Source organism: Sitodiplosis mosellana, unplaced genomic scaffold (assembly GCF_009176505.1).
Source record: "Sitodiplosis mosellana isolate CC-2019 unplaced genomic scaffold, AAFC_SMos_1.0 Smas_scaffold_6181, whole genome shotgun sequence".
Taxonomy (NCBI): domain Eukaryota; kingdom Metazoa; phylum Arthropoda; class Insecta; order Diptera; family Cecidomyiidae; genus Sitodiplosis; species Sitodiplosis mosellana.
The window spans coordinates 743,164-763,339 of NW_022601422.1; the positions used below are offsets into that span (position 1 = coordinate 743,164).

A 20,176-nucleotide genomic window follows, 5' to 3' on the forward strand; every position below is an offset into this window, starting at 1 on the left:
TTTGAAACTTGTGTAGTGTAGTTTTCTGCTTCAGTACTGCAGTGTTGAACTTTGAGCTCGTGCTGCCGTTTGATATTTATGTTTTTGGGTGAAGTGAGAATAAGCCACTTCTCGAGATACGAACCGATTGCAGATCGTTCAAAGTTCAATTTGACTTATGCAACAATGGGGCAAACAATGGTTTTCGCTGCTTCCTTCGCTTTTCTACTTCGTTTTTTTTTTTCTTTTTCGTCGTTGGTTACGAAAATTAGCTAATTCACATCTACCTACTAAAAGAGAAAAAAGATTGGGATTTCGTTTTTCCAACGGATTTCTTTCTTCATGTTTTCCATTGCAAGAAAAATTATCAAACGGCATTGTATTTGTGACGGTGGCCATCTCCGTTCCGTGACCAGGCGTTTTAAATTAATCCATTTGCCTAAACATAAAATGCAATAAAATTTTGCATTCAAGGCAACAAATAACACTGCACAAAACCGTAGCGTACAATAATTGTTTCCGTATGTTCTTTGGCAGTTGAGACGAGACGAGGCGTGGAGAGTAGATTTCTACGTTGGTGTGCCTCGTTTAGCCAGTGGTTCTCTGGTTCGTTTGTCGATTTAGTTCGCCCATCGATTTTCTAGTCAGTGTATTAGTGTGAGTAGGAAAAAAAAAACAACTCTATAAAGCGGCTCCTTTTTCCCAATGTGCCCATTGCACTGTCGCTTCCACATTTTATGTTCTTGTGTTACTCTTATCAACCATCGCAATTTGTAGCCTTTTTCGATGTATGTTTCTCTCTCTCTCTCTCTCTCTCTCTCTCTCTCTCTCTCTCTCTCTCTTTCTGTGTGTGTTCTTTGGGCCGTGCAAACTGACCGTAACCATATTTTTTCGTTGGATAATTTTATGCCGGTGCAATCACTGTGAACTCTACACATACACAAGAACAGTTTTCCTTTTTTGCCGAAGCAATTTCAAAGCTGAAAATTTGGTCTCTTCTTACTCCGTTCATTTGGCCATCTTCAAACTAATGAAACTCATTAATTGAAACATCAATTAATCTCGCGGAAAGTTAAATTTGCTGAAGTGGAGCATGAAAACACTTATAAGTGAGCCGTGCGCTGACTCAAGACTGGCGACAACGATGACGATGAGAATGTGGCAACGAAAAAGGCAGAATTTTTTGCATCGACCAAGAGAGATGATATTTATGAATATCGGAGGTTTTAAAGCATCCTTAGGAAATCCATTTCCAATGTACACGACCATCGCCACCAAATGTACCATTAAATGTACAGCCCATTATGAATCTGTGTAAATAGGCCGAAAATGAAGAACCAGCTGAACCGGCAATGTTTTTCACGTAATTGGCACTGTCATCATTTATCAAGTTTTTGCAAAATCGCATGCCAGACCGTGTTTTGCACCGCCACAAGCCGCAAAGTATGTGCCTCTCTGTGTGTATTCGGCGTGAAACAATTTTGGCCACTTTTTCCGGACTATAATCGAATTATTATTTATATTATTGTTCACGCTCATTTTTGGACATTCGCTTCCACATGACATCATCGCATTATGCTTTTATTACGCATTTTTTCCCTTTTTTCATTCTTCTTCTTCTTCGACTGTTGTCGTACATGGAAGCAATTTTTCAACGGCAATTATGAGATATTTTGCTGTTTGACTTTTTCTATAGGCCACCATATCTAATCGCAATAAATAGGCACACACACACACAACCTTACCATTACTAGCCTAGTCGATAAATTTTACGAAAATAAATTTCAGCATACAAAAGAGCATTCGTTTTTACTATTCTAAATTGCCGGTATTTCAATTTTTCCCTGCTATACATATTCTTTTTACTTCGCTTTCTTGTGAGAGACATTCAAAGGGATTTGTATAAATAAACCAAATAAATCTAACCAAACAAGTGGATTCTATCGTCTTGTTGGAAATGTGTTGTAGGCCCAAAATCGTTTTTCTCTTTTGATTTTGCGGACGTTTTTGGAAAAGTGATTTGTCCTGGGGGCTTTTCGTTAGCAGCAGCAGCAGCAGCAGCATTTGTCGTCACTTGAATTTATTTGATCGCGTGATTGAACAATTTCAATAATAACAATATTCTCTTGAACTCTCTCTCTCTCTCGCTTCCACTCTCTTGCATTTGTCCGACACGCACATACCAAATTTCAAATTTCGCGAAGATTTTCGTACATATTTGACTGCCCTAATTTGCTGTTGCTGATGATGTTGAATTATTGCGGTCGCATTTGGAACACATCACGAAATCTTTCATAAATGTAAATTAAAATAGATGGCTTTTTTATGCATACACGCGAAAATTCCGGCCACTCATGATATTTTTGCTCGGCAATTTCTGAACAGTGTGGCGGTTTCCCACTTAATTTCGATCGAATGCACGATTAACGATTCACTCGACTGGGTCCCTTGCATTTAGCCATACCTCAAAATTTTGCATCACTTAATTTTATCTAGACGTGAGTAAAAAGAACGGGCGCGCGCATGCGGTATCGTTATGCAAAGCAATCGGTTGATTTGTCACGAACGATTTCATGTGTTTGGCAAAATGGTGAATTCGAGCTATAGAAATGATGAGCAGCTTTATTTTAGGCTATTTATTGTGGTTTTTCTTTTGATTCGATTCACCTCCACTTGAAAAAATATTAAATACAAAATAACATCTCAATCTCTCCCCCCCCCCTCTCTCTTTTTCGCTAACAATTACACTGAAAAGATTAAATGGTTAATGGAGAAAAAATAGTAGCCAGTGTAAAGCATGATCGATAATAAAATCAGCACACTGCTTTTAGTAGATATTTATCCATATTTTTTTCATTTGCGAGCTTGATGTGCGCTTCGATTTGTATTTTTTATGCAAGTTCCCGAGCTATTGCATCGACATCAACAACAACAGCAACAAAGTGTGGGGAGAATAAAATGACGGTTTTTGCGCTCATTGGAAAGTCGTAGTTAGTTGTTTTTGTTTGGTTTTGTTTGCGCTTCATTAGCATATAAAAGTTCTGCGAGTGTGAGTGTGTATGTTAATTGGTTTCGAAAGCAGGGAAAATGGGCAAAAACCGATTGTATTGGGAGTAAAGGAGGCCCTCGGTCGGCCAATGCAAATTGCATACCAAACCGATGAAACTATACACGTGCAAAATGTTCTAATGTCGTTGTTAGAAGCAAATTACCACAGCTCTACACAACCGAAATGGAGAGGAAAAACGCCAAGATACAAAAAAGGCACATACATACACTCCGTTCAAACGAGAGAAGATATCACTTTTTTTTTATCCCGATTCTGTTTCATATAATTTTATGGATTATAATCTGGCACACTGTGTGCGAATGGTGATACGCTCAACCATAAAATAATACTCAAACCGGCGAATCAAACGAAGTAGCAGCAACAGCAGCAGAAAGAAAAAAAAAAACTAACAGCAACAGCACAACTTTTGCGAAATGCAAATGAGCAGCATCCAATATTTTCGTATCGAAAGCAAGCAAGCACACACACTCACACACATACAGCTCATTCCCATGTCGATCGATCGGCTTGTACACATAAATGTTATCGTTATTTTCATCTGTTAGTTTACCACCGCCGTTTTATCTCCATTTCTATTTCCATTTTAATTGAATTCGCTTCGAAAATTTCTTCATTTGTTAATTTTTCCACATTTGCACAAAATGGCCACAATAAAAACTTTTTATGAAGATATCACTGAACCTTATTGCATCGTTCTGTTGCAATTCCGTTTCTTTTGCTGCGAATTGCACATCACTTCATTATCGATGCTATGAAAATACCTATAAATTCGCTCTTAATAACGACAACAAGATCTTATTTGGTAGAGGAAGAGAGAGAAGCAAAACAAGCAAAAGATGCAACTGAAAATTCTAATATAGAATAGATGGATATCGATAGTAAATGTTTTTCTTTTTCAATTGTTCAATAATAAAGTGGTTTTCTTCTTCTTTTTCATTCGCAGGTGCTGAATCAGTGAAAGTGGAGTGATAATTCAGAAGTTGATAACGGTGAATAAAAATAAAGCCTCCAAAAGAATATTTTACTGCCGATTAAAATTGGTTTGAAAAAAGAGAGAACGAAAAAAAGCTGAATTCTTCGAGTAATAAATAGTGAAAGAGATTGAAATAAATTGTGTTGGTTAAAAAAAGACAATAATTTATCAACAAAAAAACACCGAATCGACATTGATTTCATTTTACACCCCGAAGGTAAGATTTCCCCATAGAAGCATTCATTATATATATACATATATTCGAATTGCTTGGCACATGAATGTCATATCGAAAGTCCCTCAAGGTCTTTTCTAACATCAAAAACATAATGGAAATGTAATCAACTAGATTTTCATACTCTTGAAAATGAATGTGCAGTCCGTTCATTATGATCCACTACAAAAACAACTCTCTCCCGAGAAAATGGAATGAAATTTGAGAAAGAAAAAAATACGCACATACACGAAAAAAGGGAGTTTTTCCAGATCTATGCATATTTTTATGGTGGTACAAATTCGGGTGTATTGTGTCGCTGTGAATGACACAGCAAATTCCCTAATGAGAAAATGCATCGTCTCTCATTTTCTCTTTCTCTCTGTGTCTATTTATGCGGTTGAGAGCGTAGTTTTGTTGTGTTGAGTTCTTTCAATTCGTACGTTTTTTTTTTTTCTTAATTAAATTTTTGCAAGAGCAGCGTCTCTTCGGCAACAATTTCAAGACGTACAGTGTACACTGTACACACACAACACATAAGAACCGATTAGATACCACAAAATGACAAAATAACAACCGATACTCACACACATCACTAGCAAAAACCTAATCGCACACAAAGAAAACTATTTCCATACCCATCGACGATAACAAGGGCTAACCGCATGAAGAAAAAAAAAATCGCGCCAACACCAAAAATTTTGCAATGTCTCGAAAACGCGAAGAAATACGAATGTTGTTAACGGTTTAGCTTGGTTCATGATGATGCAGTTCAGGCGCGACCGCTACAATATTTCGGAGTATATAAGTGGTAAAACCACATACAGACACAATCACGTAATTTTCCCAACAATACTCTCATGCATATGCAAACCCTCTCTCCCACACTCGGAATTCGACCCGGTAAAATGCGCACTGTGAAATATGCTTGCTCAATATTATTCTATCGGGTAAATCGGCTGAGAGTGCGAGGGTGGTTGTACTTTATTTTAAGCATATTTTAAGCGCACGAAACGTGTCACACATTTTCCGAAAGAGCAAGATCAGAGTGTTGTTTCTTGCTGTTGTTGCTTCTATTGCTGCTGCTGCTGATGATGATTTTTTTTCATTTTTGTCGCTCTCTTAACTGTCTCAACGAACGGAACTAAGTTAAATCTATGCGTCACACCGGGATTTATCAAAAACCTAATACCCTCAAACATTTTTAATACCAAAACACGTTGCAGACGTTGATTCAATAGCGAGCGAAAAAGCTCTTTCTCTTGTGCCGTTGTGTGAGTGTTTATGTTTTGCTTCGCATAAGCATTTTCATTATGCTTTCACGTTTGTCGCAGATTGCATTTTCAATGTGTACGCTTGCATGTGTATTAGTGTTTAGTTCTTTTGAACAGGACAACGGTATACAGTGCTGCGTCTGTAGCCGAGTTATTCCTTCAGGCTTGCATTAAACATGTCAGATGCGGGTCTTAACTTTATCTGTACGCCATCATGTTTAAGCTAATAATACAATGCACCACATAGATATTTACAAATCTCCTTCTCTCGCTCTCGTTTTCGCTCTCTCCCTCTCTCTCTCTCTCTTTCTCTCTCTCTCTCTCTCTTTCTCTCTCTCTCTCTCTCTCTCTCTCTTTCTCTCTCGTATTGCTCAACTATCTTTGACTGCACTGGAAACGCCGATGTCCTAGCAGCTCCGCACTGCATTTCATTCACGTATATGTGGATATTCCATATCCCGATTCTCCTTGCCCACTCATTAAATCCGGATTCGACACACATATCGCCACTAAAAGCAGAACACAAAAAGTGTATATAAACTAAACAAACACCATAAAAACTACCGATTCAACGTTTGCATTTTCCGTAAATCAGTGGCTTATATCGGGTGGTGAACGAATGACCAAGTAAGCAATAGAGAGAGAGAGGGCGGCATTTCAACTCGCCGTTTTTTAATGAATTAACATCGACCAAAAAATCGAACGGACTTAATTTGTCAACAACAAGTTATATGGCAAAATATGACCGTTTTTATGTCGTAAAAGTTCATATTTCTTGCTTGTCACCCCCTGATTGGTGTACGGCTTTTGTTACATTTTGACTAATTTTTCATGCTTTCATAACATAACGTGGAATCACATACGCCACATGAAAATGCGAATGAACGGTAGTTTCTCCCATTCGTTGGCTGTTTTTCTTCTGCTGGGCATAAATTTTAGTTGCGGAAATGATTTCTCAATACAGGACATATACTCAATACAGAAAAAACTCACATAAAAAGCAACTAACTCAAGCGAATAAGTCGAAAAAGAAGAGAATCAACAAACTTGAAACGCCAACGAAAAAAAAACGAGAAACGGTACACACGGAAAGTTGAAAATCAAACTAACTGGATTACGCACAAAGTAAAATATGACGGCAGGGAATTGTGAAAGAAACGACTTTTTACCACCGTTGCTCACCCGTCATCAATCCGGTATTCGACTCAATAGTGAAGCACATAACGACGCGAACGACAGCAGCAGTAACGGCTGCACAAACGAGAACCTATGAAACGAACCACATAATTTTATTATTATATGCTGAATGTTTTGGGCTCACTTTATCCCCGATTCAAGTTGATTTTCTCCTTGACTGCATTGAAATCGGTCGAGGTGCGTTGGCGTTCGTATATGTTACTCTCTCTCTCTCTCTCTCTTCTCCCTACTCTGTGTGGCACAATGCATTTTCTTCAATAGCAACATATTCGCTTCACTTTGCATTTTATTACTACATTTTTGTATACCGTTGATTTTTACACTCCTCATATTCCTTTTTGAAATCGCCTGCCGCAGCAAAGCTGGTGAATGAAAAAATAGAGAGAGAAAAAACACAAACACACACACATACATTCAGCATTTAATGCACAATCACATTTTCGACAAGATTTATGAGTATACAACAACACTGCATACCGATTTCGATTCCAATTCCAAAATGATATCTCACAAGAATGAGCCTGAACATTTTTGATTTATATCATTTCTCGATGTATTTTTTCAACAACAAAAAAAGAAGCAGCAGCAGTGACGGCAAAAACAATGTAAAAGTGTACACGAGAGAAAGAGAGGAAGCAAGAGAGGAAAAAAAAATAGAAACAAAATCACCGTCATTTGTATGCAGACAAAATGGTTTGCTGGAGCTGCATTCGCATAAATCCGCATGCATGTAATCCCATACCAATAACCTCCATTTTTAAATGGAGAGCTGCTGGGTTTTTTCTTCTTGTAGCAATAAAATACATTGTATTCCTGAATTTATAACATTGTTTCAACATTATCATTGCGACCTTTTGCGTCGATGTACTGAGCACGCAGCACTATATCGCAGTGGCCGCAAAACTATTTTTTCGCACACAAAGTGGATGTATGCTAGCGCACTCCGCGCATCGATGCCGAAATGGAATTTATGAAATGATGAAAACTTGAAATTTAACTTGTTTCATTTATGAGTGCTAAAATTCAATTACATTTCCAACAATCTCGATGAAAATCGATGGTGCGTGTTTTGGTTGGGTTGATAAGGCTATATCAAGGTTGTGGCAAATTGAAATTGCAGCACCACCACCACCACCAGCAACAGCTATGCACTTGATCAAAAATCGTACAGAAATGCCGTTTTGATGGCATCAAACCGCAATCGATACTTTTCCACCGTAAACTCACTACTGTTGGCCAATAAATGCGACGAAATACGTTTCGCCTTCATTTCGTTTCATTAGCAATATAGTTTGAGTAATCGTTGTTTCCTGTTTTTATGTCTTTCTCAAACAAACTCGTTTTACTTTTCCGTACACAACGTGTCAAGGGAAAGTATAGGAATTGGTCCCGAAAACTTTTTTTTTCGCAAAATCAGCTTAGATCATCATAAAAACTCATGAAACGCGTAAAAAACCACTTTTTGAGACACTTTTCCGTTCGTGTGCCGTCGTTGTCGTTGTCGTAGCTGTTTGTTAACACGATAACTCAAAAAATAATTGAGATAATCCAAATCTGAAAGTCCCAAAAGTTTTGTATCCAATAAACTTAGTTTAAGTTCGAATATGAGCCATTTTCGATTTGACCCTGGGGTACTTGCCCTAAGAAAGACCTAAAAAAATTGACACTTTTGTATGGGTGGAACCTGTAAATCGACTCCGATTGGCTTCAAACGTTCTGGGATTTTATTTTTTGGAATAAAATTAAGATTCTGAAATTTTGAAATCAATCGGAATCGATTTACGGGTACCTCCCATACAAAATTTTTGAAATTTTGACTAAAATTACCGATTTTTGGACAATTTTGTATGGGAGGTACCCGTTAATCGATTCTGATTGGTCTCAAACTTTCTGAGGTTTCATTCTTTGGAGAAAAAATAAGATTCTGAAAGTTTCATGTTGATCCCATTTGCAGAAGTTTGATTTTTTGTCCTCAATTTTTGTCGACATTTTCTTGGGAAAAATTGAGGGCCAAAATACAAACTTCTGCAAATGCGATCAACATGAAACTTTCAGAATCTTATTTTTTCTCCAAAAAATGAAACCTTAGAAAGTTTGAAGCCAATAGGAATCGGTTTACGGGTACCTCTCATACAAAATTGTCGAAGTTTTAGTTAAAGTGACCGATTTTTCACTTTATTTTCATTACTATATTTTCACTGCCTTTATTTCAAGAAAATTCACAAAAAATAACCAAAAGTACCTACGGACAACGCAGGCCAACGGTACGGAAAAGTTCGGGATTACCAATGTCATTCTTTTTATCTTCCCATTTTTACAGCTCATCCAATCTCAATTAGCGCAAAGAGAAAAAAAAAGACGCAACCATTTTACAAGTGCTAGTTAATGGTTGAGTATCTTGGTGCTGTTATGAAAATGTCATAAAAATTGATAAACAATCCCATAAAATTAATCGGGGTGAAAATACAGAAAAGAAGTCAATTGGGTGTGGATTTGTGTACGGACATTTGCCGGTGAGCAATTGCAACCGGTACGAATCTTTTTATATTTTATTATCGATCAATGGTAATTTTCTGCCATCAAAAGCACACACACACACAAATCCTAATGTCAATTCTTATCTTCAGTGTATTTCATTCTCAATCACTTGTTCGTCATGCGAACGCATTCGCTTCAACGAAAAATGCACTTTACGATTTGCATATCCAGAACCGAACCAAAACAAAAACCCAAATGCTCTTTCGCTCACTTCGTCGGCCCCCGATGTCGGTTCGGTATCATTTTATAGTTGTGCATTTTATGGCTAAAAATGCTTTTAGAGCGTACTGCTGTCGATTCTTTATCGTTGGTTATTTCAAGTGAATAACATAAATAGAACGATGCAATGAGTTATTGAATGCGGATTCTGAATGAGTAATAAAATTCAGACAGATTTCTGTGTCGTTTATGTGGAGTTGAGCAAAACATGGAGCCGAGAGCGCGGGAGTGGAAGCAAAAGAAATAGCGAAAAAGAGATAAAGATTTCGGGAAGGATTTTTATGAGACGATATAGATGAGAGGAGATGTGCATTTGCACGCGGTATAGGTCTCGTGAATATGAATTGCAATGGGCCGTTGAACAGAAGCAACAAATGGTGTTTCCGACCGAGAGCAAATATAAAACAAACAGTGGTTGATGGTCGCGGACCATTCTCAATTGCATGGAAGCGTGCGCTCTGCGCTCACATGTGTGTGCCTACGAATGGCTGGCTGTGTCACACCGCGTGGACTGTGTGTTACCATTAAGTGAATTGTGAATAGATGTAAAATCATTCTGCGCGAAATGGAGATATGCGTGGCGAGAGATGCACGCTGCACGCACACGCTACTCTATTGAATCTATCCCCTGAAATTCGAATATGTGTGCACCTTTTGATTTATAGCCGGTTGTCATTTCAATAAACTTGAATTTATTCAATTTTTCATTCTTAAAAAATTTCCGTTCCATCACAATCGAAGTGAACGTGTGAGCGACCGACAACACGACGATTTCAGAGCGGGCTGCGTTATGTTTTTTTTTATTATGCTATTGTACGGTTGCTTTGGATGACACGGATAAATTGCGCGTCTGGGCAATGCGAGCACATCGAGCTCGCATGCAAATATCGAGTAAGATGATTTATAATTGGAACATGTTTACTTTGCAATGCAGTGTAATAAGTGGAAATCTCTTTCGAGTTTGTGTGTATGTGTCTTTTTTTTCACTTTGTTTTACTCTGTCGCACACGTTTGCTCTCCGACTTAACTTCAACTCACTTCATTTTTCGCCTTTGTCCTGCTGCTGCTGCTTCCACTGCCGCACACATAAAATGTGTGTAAAGCCTACCGCCGAAACTTTATCATTTCACAAGCAAATCCGATTACATTCAATGCATGCTGAATGGTTTTCGACTATTATTAATGCAGTCTTTGTCTTCTTATGCGTTTATAGCATTTGCCATAATTTATCTTCTGTGATGTGATCTAGATCTATTTGCAAGCCGATTGCTCCGAGACAACGCCACGCGAGACTTTTTTCATGTTCATTCCGATTGTTGTTGTTGTTGTGGGTTCAGTATGTGTTCTATCTTTCTGTCGTCGTTTTGCTAGGAACAACAACACTTTTGGTAGAAATGTCGCAGAGTCGAAATCGAGGTGGAAAATAGACACAAAGAAAGAGAAAAAAAAAGAGTGAAGGAAGTTTTTCATGAAATGACATTCACTAAACGACACTGTGTCTCGAGCAAAAATACAAAAAAAAAGAATGAATTCCACTAAAGGAAAAAGTATGTGGCAGCGTGTACACAACAAAAAGAGCACAAAAGAATGAAACACGCAGCACATGAAAAGCGTTTAAACCAAATTACAATTTTATTAACTAGAAAAAAAGCGAGCGAGAACACAGAGAGAATGAACGAGTGTTATGGAAAATTTAATAAAGACAATCAATGTACTTACCTACGGCGACGAAAATAAATTTTAACTCAAGTTCAAGTAGGAACGAAAAAAAAAAATAATAATAATAGTGTAACACACAAAGCAGAGAGCGTACGCAGAGACAAAGATGTGAGTTGAAACTGTAGCGCACGTCCAAATCCGAATTATCTACAACCACAGCCCCATGAACAAACACGACACAAACGACAGCAAATAGAAACGAAAAATGGCAGCAGAGTTGTGAGAAGACACACACACTAATGGTAAAACACGAGCGAATTGCCGAGAACAAAAACACCACTGCATAAAGTGAGATAAATGAAGTGTGTCTAAAATTACAAAGTAGTTCAGCCGACGACAACGTCGATGCCGTTGTCGTCTGCCATGGCACCGATGACAACAAAGGAAACGTTCACATAAAGTGCATTTAGCGGAATTCATATATTGTATGTAAACAGTATCCAATATGGGGGATAGATAAAGAGAACGAAAGAGATAGAGAGAAAGGACGTTCGCGAAAAACCGGCCACTTTCACAACACTATGTAAAAAGAAAATAGATTTTCTTCGAGAGCATTGAAGAAATTTCGCATAAAAAATTGAACACATATCAACAATTTAGAAAATGTATGACTTGTGCGAAGAACGAGCGCAACACGAGTCGAGCGTGAGATGGAAATTGTATTACAAAGAATAGCAACCGAGATGCAACGATGAGACAAACTTTCCATCAAAATTGCCAAAGTTAATACGATATTTTTCGAACACGATGCAAACACTTCAGCCAAACATTCGGTTATTTATTAGAAGAAAAAGCAGAGGAGAGAGAGGAAGTGAGTAAGAGATTTTTTGTGTCGCAACGAACGTTGTCTCGATTCGTTTACAGCAACAAACTTTATGATGTATAGAGATTCTGCCAGACGCTGATCGAATGAAGTGCTCGCTCTTGCAGTATGAATAAAATATGTATACACAAGAGAGCTTGGCCAAAAAAGCACAACAGCAAACCACAAATTTTTCACAGTCACTCCACTTTCAATGTAAGATCTCTCTGCACTTCAGTTTCATTCCATTTTTATCTCTTTCTTACTTCAACTGTGTTCTATCTAGCTCTGTCTACCCTCTCGCTCGTTTTTTCTCACTTTACATATCTTCGCTTTTCTCACCCGCTTGCTTTTGTATTATGATAACCCATCTCCTTTCCCACTCAGAATGCATTCAAGAACTTCGGCTTTTGTTTTAATCGATTACACATTGGCTAAGACCATGGGCATAAAGATGCATCCATCCAAATTGGAATGCAAATAAGGTGGAATATACATTCATAAGTTATTACTAGCAATTATGATTTCTCTCTTGTTACAAAGAAAACATGCACACCAAGTCCTATAGCTGAGTACCGATGAAATTGAGAAAATCGTTGAATATTGCAATTTTAAATGGCCAATCAATTATCTCGATATCATTCAACACGCCGCGTATTCAGTTGTCACATACGAACATTATAACTGTTTATCAGTCGGTATAAGTAATGACTTATGACAATTTTTCAATGGATTCGAGATACCGACAAACTAACTCGATTTTCTGTTCTCTTTGTTTGCATTGAATCATTCTCATGTCAATTGCCTAATTGCAACGAATAGCACCTAAATTACGGTCTAATCGATTTGTTCGATGCCAAGCAACGCCGACATTTTTTTCCCTCTCTTTCTCCTCCATTTAAATGTCTATCGCAATTGATGACAATCAATTGCATTGTTTTTTTTTCGCTCAATTCGTCTACATTTTATTTATTTATTTATTTATTTATTCAGCAAATGATGTTATTCACATACATGTATGCCCTTAAAAACTATGTTTACATTTAAAATTTAGAATATACTAGTGATATGCAGTCTCAATTCACTAAATTATTTTCATTTGATTTGATATTGTTTCTCTAATATTAATTTTCTCATTTTGTTCGTAAATTTTATTACATTTTTTTCATTCTTTAATGGGGATGATAAACTATTGTATTTATGAATGCATCTATTAATAAACGATTTTTCACCCCATTTATTTTTTGTTTTGATTTTACGCATATTTTTTGTATATCCTCTATTGTGTTCATGAAATTCATGGTTAAACCTAGGGGGATTTAACTACGTGAAAACTTGTAAAAAAATGATATAAACGCGCACGAAATTGTTACATTCACCAGAGAACTTGCATGATTCCACTCAGTTGACAAGTTCCGTATTAAAACAACATGCGCGAACGCGCGCGAGTTCGTGTGCAAACTTGTAGCTGGACGACGCGCACACATCAGTCGTTCCATTTATTATATCTGGATTAACTTTTTCTTCAACACTTTCTCCAGCTCTTTAAAAATATTTCCTTTGTCCATTTTATAATTATATAAATCTTTGAACTTTTGGAAAGGATGTGAAAAATCTTTATACACGTAAACAACCGATTTTTAGCTTGAAACGCGTTTTAATTGTCAAATAACAACTTGAAAAACGCGCAAAACCATAAACAAACTTGTGTAAAGTTGTGACCGTGCGCGTCAGTACGTACAACGAACGCGTCGAACTCCCGCGAATCAAGCAAACTGGCAAAAAACAGGCTGAACTCGTAAGAGTTAAATTCCCCTAGGGTTAAACTCAATTTTTATGTCTGCTTTTAATTTCTTTGTTTTGATTTTGTGAAAGTTAATGTTAAGTTCGAGTTCAATTATAAGTTCAAAATCAATTATATTATGTTCCTTATATAAATCCTTTGTTCTAATAACTCCCGATCGATATTTATTATAGAAAAGGTTTCTTATGCATTTATTTTGCAAAGTTTTAATTTTTTTTTAATGTTATCATTACTTGTACCACTCCAGATAGTTAAAAGGTATATAATGTGTGAGTGAAAGAAAGAGAAGTACAGTAATTTCTTAACACGGTCATTGCACATGTATGCGATTCTTCTGAATACACCAATATAGGGTTTGACTCTTTTTTTAAACATGATCAACATGCGAGTTTCAAGTCAGATTTGCATCAATATACAGCCCAAGATATTTCATTTCATTTACTTCTTCGACTTTTGAGTTGTTCAAGTAAATATCCCCCAAGTTATTTGCTGCTGATCTCATTGAATTGAAAAAAAAAAGTTTGGTTTTTCCACCATTCAGCACAAGGAGATTGTTCTTAAACCACTCACTTATTTTTTCTAGATCATCATTAATTTGGATTGATAGTGTCTCAATATCATTACAGACATATGTAATGGATGAATCATCTGCGCTCTGAAAGTTCGTGTATGGCTGGCTCAAGCGAAGAACGATTGATGCAACAGAAGCATCCAATGAATTTATAGAGCAAAAAATAAAACCACTGACATGGAAAAAAGTTGAACTTTACGAAATTGATGCAAAAACTGAAATCTATCGATAATATCAATCCAGTTGATATATCTTGGTAGTACAGTTAAAATTGCGTAAAATCATCACAAATTATGTTATATTTTCAGAAGAAAATTGCGTCACCAAGCCAAATCGGTGGAAAAGATTTCTCTGATATTCTTCATTTGTATAGCGCCACCGCTGCACCACTACTTTCCACTTATTATGCTTTCTCGATCCACATTGTTTCGAATCCAAATTACAGATCGTTGCACAATGCGCATGCAGAGCATTTGTAAATGCAAAACGTACAATTTTCAGCGGGAAATAAAATAACGATGAAATAAATAAATGTTAAAGTAGACGAACGAAAAAAGCATCACCATCAACAGCAACAACAACGAAAAGATAAATCGGAATAACGTTAATATATGACATTTAGATGTAGAAAGAGAGGCCGGGCATGCGCTTGTGAGCTAGAGCTAAATTTGATCGGGGTGCGGAAAGTGTAAGAAAAGACAAGATCGATCGATCGCTAAAATCAGAGACACACATGCACCGCGCGCCGACCAAATTACGTTAATAAATTGAAAGCGAGCGAACCGAACCGAACCGAACCGAACCGAACCGAACGAATGGATCGCAGTGAGAGAGGAGCTGCGCAGTGAAAAACGTCGCAAATGTACTCACAATTTACGATTTCATGTCGGTTTTTCTCAAGCATTTGTTTATTTTTTTGTATTCATCTCGAATACCCAAAGACATTTATTGCATTCGATGTCGCTGCTAACGCTGCGAGACAGTATCCCGTTGTTGTCTTGCGTTCTTAACTATGCCTGTCGTTTATTTTTTTCTCTGTTTTTTTGTTGATGTTTTGTTTTTAATTTCTATGTACACATTGCACACATAGATCGATGGCGTGTATTAACATTAACTATTCGAATTTTGTATGCACACTCACATTCTCTCCGTCCCTTTCAGTCGCGGCTTGGCATTTGGCAGCCTTCATTATGTGTGCTTTCATGCTGCTCCAAACAGCAAAAATCTTCACCACAATGCACTGATACTGGCCCATATGCAATCTTTCTCGCTCCCCTTCTTCCTCTCTCTCTCTCTCTCTCTCTCTCCCTCTCTCTCTCTCTTTCCCTCGCGCTGTCTGTGTGTGAAAATGAATTGTGCACGGAATGCGCGAATTTTGAATAACGAATAAAAACTTATTGATTTTATCGCATGAGAGAGTCGAAACGGTGTATAGCTCGAACATATCGAATTTATTCGTATTAAAATCTCTCGCTTAAAAGAAAAGAACGAATTGAATGCCAAAGGCAACAGAAACAGAAATAGACGAACATAAAAACGACAATTGAATGCATCGATTAAAATGACTCTCTGTGTTACGACGATGAGAGAGTGAACGAAGTTCTGGATCGAGTGCTTCCTGTAAATGGAATTAGAGTCAGTGTGATGGCAATAGAGAAAGAAAGAGCCCAGTTTAAGCAGGAATGACAATAGTTGCTGTGGCTGTTGTTGCTGCAGCCGATGAAAAGAAGAAACACAACACGACAACTTGGAAATCTTTCACTTGATCGCATTCGCGACGCGCAAATCTTTCGTTCATTCATTCCTTCGTTCGTTCGTTCGTTTTCAATTTCACAGTATCCACGTAATAATGGATGGAATATACGGGTTTTATCTAGTCGAATACATTACATTTAACGCCTGCCATTTTTAAAATGTGAAATCAATACAATTCGAAATCGCAATTCGATGTTTATTTTTTTTCTTTCTTTTCCATTTTGCTATTCGATGGAAATGATCGATCAATTGGATAAATGCAGAAAATGGGCGTTGTTTACGCGCACTATTTGTGAGCGCTCGCGCGCGAACCAACCATTTTTCTGCGTCACATATTTGCTTAATTTTGATGTTGCTGCAATTCAACTCTCTCCCAAGGTACTGCTTAATATTCCGATGGTACGGAACCATTATTGTTCACAATTGGCGAAAAATCGACGACGACGACGACGACGACGACGTCAACAGCATCAACAATCATCGCTGTTACCGTTGCTGTTGTCGCCGCCGCCACAGCAATTGATGGTAACATATATTTGTGTGGCTACAGTTCATCCATGGCAGCCGAACGATTAAAAAAACTAACATGCACGCGAAATATTGATGATTAAATAATTTTATGCAACAGTTTTGTTCGGCGAAGTGCGGCAAGCGCTTTGCATTTTATGTTGCCTCTCACCCAATAAATCAGTGAACGATTGATTAATTGGGCTTTTTCAACTGATGTGCACGAAACACACGTTCTCGTTTTTTTTTTTCATGTATATTGGTGCCGAATCCTTCCTGCTGTAAGCTGTCGTTCCCTTTCGTTCTTAGCAAACACACACAAAAACGACCAATTTCATTTCGAATGCTCCACTAAACGAGCTGCCGAATGACATCTCTTGTTGAAAATGTGCCATCACCGATGCTGCCACCGCCATCGCTTGTTAATCGAAAAAAAAATCGATTACAAAATATCATAACAAACCAACAAACGCTCAATAATTTGTGTTGAAAATGCTTGAAATTAATAGATTTGTTTTTGTGGATTATGGGTTCTACGTTTCTAGATTCGAGTAGCAAAGCAGAAGAATGTGAATAAATCATATTTACTGAAACATAGAAAACATCGACAACGAGAAATCATATGAAATTATTTTGGTATGTGAGTGTGTGGGAAATGATGTACTTAATGCTCGCTCGTGGATAGAACCTTAATGTAATGGTGAAACAAAACAAAGCCGTCAATTATGATCAGATATGCTCATTTAAAGTAATCTACAAATAGAAGTAGCGTTCGTACAGAAGAATGTGTGTGTGTGTACGTGTGCTAACTTAACTAGAATCGATTTCGAAGAGAAATGAAATGAGAACGAGGGAAAAGAAAGAATTGAAAAAAAAAACAACACTAAACGATTTTTATTACTAATTTTCATTAGACTTAACCATTGAACTTAATCGCATTATTCAATTCGAAATTTCTCCTCTCTCTACACATTTAAGTTAAGAATCTTCGATTACTCATCGAATGGTGAGAAACGTTTGGCAATGGGTGTTTTGTTTACATCGCGCATTGGCACCTCTGGCTGCTTGCCCGAAAAAAGAATACAGCAGAAAAATCGATCTCTCGAGGCGAACATTGGTTTAGATTGCCATTGGGCAAAATCGTAGTGAATGTTTTGAGAATGAGTGATTGGAGCTCCTCGAGTTTGAGCTCGAATGAATTGCGAGTATTGAGATTTAATAAAGCCACCACATCAATTCACATGGCATTCGAGTGCCACTTCACATGACTCCATTACACAGCTCAAGCACACAATCCACTCGATGTCAGACCAAATTTTATCTTTTGTTCATCGTACATACACACTCTCTCTTTTTGGCACTTCATTTCTATCTCTTTCATTCTCGCATTGTTTTGTGTTATCGTCATGGTCGACGTCGTCGTCGTTCAACACCCTCAAATACCGTGAAATGGAAGAGAGAGTTCGATGCATTCCTGCGAAATCTAACATTTGACATCGCGCACTTCTGCTCAACGCAAATCATTATTGTTTTTCTAATGATCTTCTTTCTCTTCTACTGCCGCCGCCTCTGCTGCTGCTGCTGCTGTTCTTTTTTCTATGGAAATTGTCCTCTGAAGCACTTTACCTTGTCTGCAACGAGTTGAAATAAGTGATGAGATTGTGGTTAGCTAACAATTTTGTTGTACAGTGTGCAAACATTGTTCCGTGATGAAAAAAAAACGACGCATTCCTCCGAGCAAGGTAGACTCATAGACGCACATCATACACATACATCGAGTATAAAATTAAATGGCCGTTGTTCTAATCCGATTAGTTACTATAGTCGCGCTTTGTTGCGATTCTCTCGTTCTCTTTCTCTCTCGCTCGTTCTCTTTCTTTCTCTTCGTCTGCGTTGCATGTGAATGCTTTGTAGCAGCAGCGGCACGGCGAAATGCTAATGCCTTTTGTGCTGATGACGATGATTAGAGAGAATTCTTACAAGCATGTATAATAATATGTTACCGAGATAAATATGTAATTCTGTGGCTCTTTTTTCGTATTAGCGTGCTGCACTTCAAAGACACACAGCGAAAAAAGAAGAACGGAATCAACCACGTTATTTATTATGAACATTCAATGAATTTAATATAATTATTAATAGATGCACGCCGCTGTCAAATGCCATGTTATTCCGAATTTTTGTTGAAGCTGGTGCTGCTATTTTTCCGCGCTGAAGTCGGCCGAATTTCTTTCGGAGATTGTGTAGTTTCAGGGTTTATTTAATCCCAATATTTCGACTGACCAACCTAACAAATCATCTTCACAATAAAAGGTAATTTTTATTCAATTTTTGGCTATTATTAACCGCTTATTGTGGGTATTATGGTTGTCATTTGGGGATTTTCGTGCAACATCGTCAAACAAGTCCATAAAAACACATCATAAACGCTGGTGTGTGTGTGCCCATAAATGGGTCGGTGACCGATTTGTATTTCGTCCGCACAATTTCGGGTCGAAACATACAAAACTCACACATATCGATGCTAATTGAATCTTGACCACGGAGTGCGCATTCAAATGAAAAATTACGTTGTTACTACACGAAAGTAATAAATAATTTGTCGATAATTGCGTGCGCCAAATTCACCCTCTCGGCGCACAACACTATTGATCATAATACCGACAAATGCACAACATCAATGGTTTTGCGCACTGTGCACACACACACACACAAAATATATGGATGCAATTGCATTTACTAGTAAGTTCATAAGTGAAACTGCAATGGGTTTTTCATTTTTCGAATGGCGCGTGAAATGCATTGGGTTTTTTGTTATTAGAAGAGCCAAACTCAAACTCAAATTCGAACTGGCATTCGGCTGGATGAATTATTGGACAGGTGAGGAAAAGCCGATTGAAATTAAAGCAAAATTAATAATCTTATTGAAGTGGGTATATACCAGAAAGAGAGAGAAAAAGAACGTGAGCCAATAATAGATACCATTACAAAAGATGCATTTGGAATGTGCGTATAAAGTATCGTGGCCGAAATGCATAGTGCACGATGTCGATGACGACAGCCTGGCAAGTAATGAAATGCATTATGGAGAGAAATGCATTATAAAAAAACGATCTCACACATTTGGAATGGTTTTTGAATGTGCTTATAAGCGCGCGGTGAATTATATCGCATTCAAAGAAACTCGTTTCGATTTGGGCCGGTGTGTGAATGGTGTGTGTTGGAAATAGCTGGATACTAATGGCTGGATGCTAATGCTGTTGTTTTTCCCTTTTTCAATTCAATCGTTCGCGCACTCTTTTCTTTTTCCTATGTTTCTTCGGTGTGTTGCTGTTGTTGTTGTTGTTGTTGTTCTTTTTTTTTGTTCACATTCGTACATATTTTATTCAAAGAGATTAGTTGTTAGATCATAATGTCCGCCTGCACATGCCCATAAAAATGATGAATTATCTTTTTATATACCCATTCGAATACACAAAAAACACTGAGAGAAAGAATTCTTTTTATGTGTGTGTGTGTCGAAACTTTAGTCCGATTGGAAATACGTGCACCTA

The 20,176-nt window shown here is 37.5% G+C and overlaps 1 protein-coding gene across 5 annotated transcripts in view; it reads left to right on the forward strand.

Annotated features, from left to right (window-relative positions):
* The window catches only part of LOC129576133 (protein slit), a 300,168-nt gene that overhangs the window by 2,427 nt on the left and 277,565 nt on the right, over positions 1–20,176 (forward strand). For all 5 annotated transcript variants that reach the window (XM_055460719.1, XM_055460723.1, XM_055460724.1 and 2 more), the window contains exon 2: positions 3,993–4,239. The gene's annotated coding sequence lies outside the window, so the exon portion shown is untranslated. The remainder of the gene's footprint in view (positions 1–3,992; positions 4,240–20,176) is intronic.